Source organism: Narcine bancroftii, chromosome 9 (assembly GCF_036971445.1).
Source record: "Narcine bancroftii isolate sNarBan1 chromosome 9, sNarBan1.hap1, whole genome shotgun sequence".
Lineage (NCBI taxonomy): Eukaryota > Metazoa > Chordata > Chondrichthyes > Torpediniformes > Narcinidae > Narcine > Narcine bancroftii.
Window position 1 is genome coordinate 70,158,946 of NC_091477.1, and position 7,583 is coordinate 70,166,528.

Genomic DNA, 7,583 nt, shown 5'->3' on the forward strand with positions numbered 1-7,583 from the left:
AAGATCTAAACCAGATATTAAATAAAATCACAAAAAGCAATATACCAAAAACCCAGAGATCTTCCTTCTAAGTAATATAATAAATAAAGAATTTGGACTCGATTTGGATGGAGCACAAAAAAGATTTGTTATGATAGCCCTAGCTGTAGCAAAAAAATGTATTATGTCAACCTTGAAATTAGAAAACAACTTGAGAATACAACAATGGTATATAGAAATAAATAAATGTATTCCATTAGAAAAAATAACATATAATTTACACAATATTCGAACAAATATGGGAACCATACATGAAATACAATAGAGAAATCCTACCATGGACCTCCACCACCTAAAATGATAGAAGGAGAAGACAACGAAATGAACTGACTCAGTATATAAAAGTAAAAGACAAAAATTTCTTGTTTATTTTTATGGTGACGACATTGTTTAACGAGTTTAATGTATCTTATAGATTGAACTTTGAATAAATGGGAAGGGGGGGTGAGGGAGGGAGGGAAGGGAGGGGGAAAAAAGGGGAGAAAATGACTATATATTCAAGAGAAGAATGTCTGTATGTATTTTGGTCAATATGGTTTATAGTGTGAAAATTTAAAAAATTTAATAAAAAGAGGTTTCTCTCTGACTCCAGCCTCCCTTCCAGCCCACACCCTGGGCAGTGATGACGTCACAATGTACCAGGTGACTGAGCTCATGTTGCCCTTATAGGGCCGTGCTGAATATGAATAAAAACAGTCGTTAACGACCCTCAATGTGATGTCTGTGTTTCTTCCGCTGCTCACACCGTCACAAATGCATATTTTTCGGCCTATGAGCCCGTGCTGCCCAAATGCACCCTCGGTATGTTTTTGAATGGCAGGAGGAAACCAGGAAACCAGAGGAAACCCAAAGGGATACAGGGAGAACATACAAATTCTTTACAGCCAGTGTGCGATTAGAACCCTGGCCCCGATTGCTGGCGCTGTAACAGATTTGCACTACCCACAACACTATCTGCGGCGCTATAACTAACAAGGCACTCAGTTTCAAACACCTTTGCTGGGACAAGTATTTCACATATATGTTCTAAAGGCTTCTGGGGACAGAGAACCCACACGTCCAAAATTTGTGTTGTGAGGGCCTACTCTTTGGGTTCACAAATATCCCAATTATTGATAGATAGTGCTTACTGGAGTGTGTTTTACAGGTGGTAAGTGACAAAATAAGTCTGGTTTACAACCTTACTTGATTTTTCTCACCGTGATGCAAAATACTTTAGCAGAAGGTGCCTGGTTTGATGTAGGACAGTCACCATGCCCTCTTCTCTTGTGTTTGACTGATGCAGACGCAAATGGTTCATGAACAGGTCAGTATGTAGACCTGCTATGGACCCGTATTCTGTGTTCTATAGACAGTGTTGTTTGTTTGCAAAGCTGTCCTTTCAATTTAGTCCTGAGTATTGCTTGAATTGCCTCTTGAACAGGCCTTTTTAAAGTGGTCGTTTGATACAATGCCTGCTATCCATATAATTCCACAACTTCTGAAGCTATCCCAAGTAATCCCTAACGCAGCCCACTAAGAATATGCCTGCTACCAGAGCAATCCCAACCAACTACTTCCCACAGGGAGGGCGCACATGGTCAAAACACACACAGCAACGGGGGTCAGGATCGAACATGGGTCTACCGCATCACTGCGCCACCCAAATTGGCGCACTCTCCGCTGCTATTGGAAAAAGTGGCTCATCTCCAAGAGCAGAATGGGACAATAAAGGCCAGTCAGGCTATCAGAGCCTATCTCCTCAGAATTAATTATTTTAAAGGCAGAGGAGTAAGGTTGGAAAATGGCTCTGAACTATTCAACATTGCACCATCCTTCCAGTTTTTTAAAAATTAAACTTTATTTATTTGAAGGATCATTAGTAGTAATACAGAATACATTCCATAAGGAAAGTTTTATATGAAAAAAAAATATATATATAAAACACAAAAATAAAAAATAATAATTAAAAAAATCAAATCCCCACCTACTCTACCACCCTCCCACCTCGTCACCCAGCTCTCTTAAGGAGAGCCAAAAATATAGAAACAGAAACTAAAAGTATATAATAAATCAAATATATCTAAATGCATATATTCCAAATATGGTAACCACTATTAACAAAAAAAGAATAATTGTCATGCAGATTATATGTAATTTTTTCCATCAAGCTTTCAATTCATTATGCCATCACATTATATTAATCACTATGTTATCTTTCCATGTACATTTTCGAGCTACAGACAATGCTAAATATATAAATGCAATTTGAAATTTATCCAACCCTAATCCCTTTAAAGGAATCATATAACCCATTAAAAAAATAGATGGATCTAATGGTAACTTAAAAGTTATATAATTTTTCCAAAATTAACTTAATTTTATCCCAGAATGATTGTACATGCACACAAGACCAACAGCATGTAAAAAAAGTTCCAGTACATACACCACATCTAAAACAAGAATCCGAATTACTAAAACCATATTTTTTCAATTTCTCTGGGGTTAAATACAATTGATGTAGAAAATTATAATTAACCATGCATACCACACATTCGTCAATTTAGTAACACTATCATGACACGTATCTGCCCAGTAATCTTCTGGAAAAACAAAAGCTAAATCATTTTCCCATTTAAGCTCAGACTTCTCCCATTCCGGCTTATCCATTTTGTCTTGTAATACTTGGTACATAAGAGAGATATAACCCCTTTTTGGTGTAGAAGAAATCAAAGACTCAAATTCCATCAATACAGGTAAAATCATCTCTCTACCACACATATTTTTCACCAAAGCTCGAAGTTGATAGTAAACAAATAAAGAATTTTCAGCAATATCCAAACGCTCTTTCAATTGATTAAAAGAAAGAAACTGTCCTTCAACAAAACAATCCTGTAACGTTTTTATACCCTTAGAATCCCAGCTCTTTAAATGACTATTAAACATTGAAAAAGAAATAAGCTGATTGTTACATAATAGAGCTAAAATTGACAATTTACCTTTTGATCCTAAAACATTATTTTTTTTAGTCCATAGCTTTAATAGATTTTTTAATACTGGCATATTAAATTCCCTAAACAAGTTTACATTCCATTAAAATATAAATTGATACACCTTGACTTCAGAAATACAAGCCATCTCAACTTTAGCCCAACTTGGGAGTTGGTCCAAATCCATCAGTCTACTAATAAATTTCAACTGGGCTGCTTCATAATAATTTTGAAAATAGGGTAATTGAACCCCACCTATTGCATACTTCGAAGTAAGTTTATAAGATGCTACCTGCGGTAATTTACTTTACCATAAAAATTCTCTCGTGACTTTATTTAAATCCTGAAAAAAACCCTTTGAAAGAGAACACAGTATTGATTGAAATAAATATTGAATACGAGGGAAAATATTCATCTTAATACAATTGACTCGACCAATTAAAGTGGACAGAAGATCTTTCCACTTAATTAAATCTGCTTTAATCTTTTTTAATAAAGAAACATAATTTCTTTGGCTTGGTTTCGCGGACGAAGATTTATGGAAGGGGTAAAAGTCCACGTCAGCTGCAGGCTCGTTTGTGGCTGACCAGTCCGATGCGGGACAGGCAGACACGGTTGCAGCGGCTGCAGGGGAAAATTGGTTGGTTGGGGTTGGGTGTTGGGTTTTTCCTCCTTTGCATTTTGTCAGTGAGGTGGGCTCTGCGGTCTTCTTCAAAGGAGGTTGCTGCCCGCCAAACTGTGAGGCGCCAAGATGCACGGTTTGAGGCGATATCAGCCCACTGGCGGTGGTCAATGTGGCAGGCACCAAGAGATTTCTTTAGGCAGTCCTTGTACCTTTTCTTTGGTGCACCTCTGTCACAGTGGCCAGTGGAGAGCTCGCCATATAACACGATCTTGGTCCTCTATTCTGGAGACGTGACCCACCCAGCGCAGCTGGATCTTCAGCAGCATGGACTCGATGCTGTCGACCTCTGCCATCTCGAGTACTTCGACGTTAGGGATGAAAGCGCTCCAATGGATGTTGAGGATGGAGCGGAGACAACGCTGGTGGAAGCGTTCTAGGAGCCGTAAGTGATACCGGTAGAGGACCCATGATTCGGAGCCGAACAGGAGTGTGGGTATGACAACGGCTCTGTATATGCTTATCTTTGTGAGGTTTTTCAGTTGGTTGTTTTTCCAGACTCTTTTGTGTAGTCTTCCAAAGGCGCTATTTGCCTTGGCTAGTCTGTTGTCTATCTCATTGTCGATCCTTGCATCTGATGAAATGGTGCAGCCGAGATAGGTAAACTGGTTGACCGTTTTGAGTTTTGTGTGCCCGATGGAGATGTGGGGGGGCTGGTAGTCATGGTGGGGAGCTGGCTGATGGAGGACCTCAGTTTTCTTCAGGCTGACTTCCAGGCCAAACATTTTGGCAGTTTTCGCAAAGCAGGACGTCAAGCGCTGAAGAGCTGGCTCTGAATGGGCAACTAAAGCGGCATCGTCTGCAAAGAGTAGTTCACGGACAAGTTTCTCTTGTGTCTTGGTGTGAGCTTGCAGGCGCCTCAGATTGAAGAGACTGCCATCCGTGCGGTACCGGATGTAAACAGCGTCCTCATTGTTGGGGTCTTTCATGGCTTGGTTCAGCATCATGCTGAAGAAGATTGAAAAGAGGGTTGGTGCGAGAACACAGCCTTGCTTCACGCCATTGTTAATGGAGAAGGGTTCAGAGAGCTCATTGCTGTATCTGACCCGACCTTGTTGGTTTTCGTGCAGTTGGATAATCATGTTGAGGAACTTTGGGGGACATCCGATGCGCTCTAGTATTTGCCAAAGCTCTTTCCTGCTCACGGTGTCGAAGGCTTTGGTGAGGTCAACAAAGGTGATGTAGAGTCCTTTGTTTTGTTCTCTGCACTTTTCTTGGAGCTGTCTGAGGGCAAAGACCATGTCAGTAGTTCCTCTGTTTGCGCGAAAGCCGCACTGTGATTCTGGGAGAATATTCTCGGCCACACTAGGTATTATTCTACTTAGTAGAATCCTAGCGAAGATTTTGCCTGCAATGGAGAGCAGCGTGATGCCCCTGTAGTTTGAGCAGTCTGATTTCTCGCCTTTGTTTTTGTACAGGGTGATGATGGTGGCATCACGAAGATCCTGAGGCAGTTTTCCTTGGTCCCAACAAAGCTTGAAAAACTCATGCAGTTTGGCATGCAGAGTTTTGCCGCCAGCCTTCCAGACCTCTGGGGGGATTCCATCCAGACCTGCTGCTTTGCCACTTTTCAGTTGTTCGATTGCCTTATATGTCTCATCCAGGGTAAGGACCTCATCCAGCTCTAGCCTTAGGGGCTGTTGAGGGAGCTGGAGCAGGGCGGAATCTTGAACTGAGCGGTTGGCACTGAAAAGAGATTGGAAGTGTTCTGACCATCGGTTGAGGATGGAGATCTTGTCGCTGAGGAGGACTTTGCCGTCTGAGCTGCGCAGCGGGCTTTGGACTTGGGGTGAGGGGCCGTACACAGCCTTTAGAGCCTCGTAGAAACCCCTGAAGTCGCCAATGTCCGCGCTGAGCTGGGTTCGTTTGGCGAGGCTAGTCCACCACTCATTTTGGATCTCCCGGAGTTTGCGCTGAAGATAGCTGCATGCGCGACGGAAGGCTTGTTTCTTCTCTGGACCGGACGGCTTTGTAAGGTGAGCCTGGTTGGGCAGCTCGCTTCTTTGCCAGCAGCTCCTGGATTTCCTGGCTGTTTTCGTCAAACCAGTCCTTGTTTTTCCTGGAGGAGAAGCCCAGTACCTCTTCAGTGGAATGCAGTATGGTAGTCTTCAACTGATCCCAGAGGGTTTCAGGGGACGGGTCCGTGAGGTGGGTTGCATCGTCGAGCTTTGCTTTGAGGTTTGCCTGGAAGTTTCCTCTCGCTTCGTCTGACTGCAGGTTTCCAACATTGAACCTCTTTCTGGGGGCTTTACTGTTCCTGGGCTTTGGCGTGAAGTGAAGGTTGAGCTTGCAGCGAACCAGCCGGTGGTCAGTGTGGCATTCCGCGCTAGGCATGACCCTGGTGTGGAGCACATCTCGTTTGTCACTTTCTGGCACCAGGATGTAGTCCAGGAGGTGCCAGTGTTTGGATCGGGGATGCATCCAGGTGGTCTTAAGGCTGTCCCTCTGCTGAAAAAGGGTGTTTGTAATGACAAGCCGCTGTTCTGCGCAGAGCTCCAACAGGAGGCGCCCATTGTCGTTGCACTTGCCGACGCCATGCTTGCCCAGGATTCCTGGCCAGGTTTCTGAGTCTTTGCCGACACGAGCGTTGAAGTTGCCCAGGATGACAACCTTGGCGGCTGTAGGGGTGCATTGGATGAGGTTGCGCAGGTCGGTGTAGAACTTGTCCTTTTCTGCTGGTTCCGCCTGGAGGGTTGGAGCATAGACACTGATGAGGGTGATGCGACGCTTGTTTTGAAGGGGGAGTCGCATGGACATGATTCGGTCCGAGAGGCCTGTCGGAAGGTTTTTGAGTTTGGAGGTAATGAAGCTCTTGACCATGAAGCCTACACCAGATAGGCGTCGTTCATCCGAAGGCTTGCCAGAACAGTAGAGTGTGTAGCCCGCGCCGCGTTCTTCGAGGCTGCCTACATCTGCCAGGCGGACTTCACTGAGAGCGGCTATGTCGATGTCAAGTCTGAGGAGTTCATGTGCAATGAGGGCAGACCGACGTTCAGGTCGGTGGCTATCAGCCTTGTCTAGCATGGTTCTGATGTTCCAGCATGCTAGCTTGAGTTTGTGAGCATCTTTTGAGGGGGAGGACGTGGACCTGTCCTCGGGCCTGCGCAAAGGAGCTTTTAGGTGGAGTGCAATGCGCGCAGTACTGGCCCCACCCTTTACACCCATGGTTCGTGTGCTGTGGCCGAGCAAGCTGGGACGTGGCAGCGAGGTCGTTGCGTCATAGGTTTTATACTGGAGTGGCCTTCTCCTATGCAGGTTTCTTACCTGGGCTGGAGGGGCCTGCCTCCCCTCCGAGATTGGTCCATACTGCCCGGACCGGGGACGAGGCCGCCGCAGCTCACCCTGTGCCTGGACTGGGGCCGCCGCCTCCCACTCTCTGCCCGGATCGGGGCCTCCGCCTGCCTCACTCGACCGAGGCCGGGGCTGCCGTCTCCCCCTTGCTCCTACCCGGATCGGGGCCGCTGCCGCCTACCCTTCGCCCGGACCGGGGCCGGGGCCGCTGCTGCTCTCTCTGTGCCCGTACTGGGGCCGCCGCCTCCCACTCTCTGCCCGGATCGGGGCCTCCCAACATAATTTAACGTATAAAGAAACATAATTTAACGTATAAAGATTGATACTCAGTATTTACAATTATTCCTAAATATTTAATTTTATCAGACCATTTCAGTTTTATAATGTTTTTATACTCTGAATAGTCTCCTTCTCCGACTGGCAAAATTTCACTCTTGTCCCAGTTAACTTTATATCCAGATAATGTTCCATATTGTAATAAACATTCCCGCAAATGTGGCAATGTTTGTCCTGGGTTTGTTAAATATATAAAAATATCATCTGCAAATAAATTAATGTTATTCTCTTCATCCATAACTGTCATCCCTTTTATCTGTTCATTC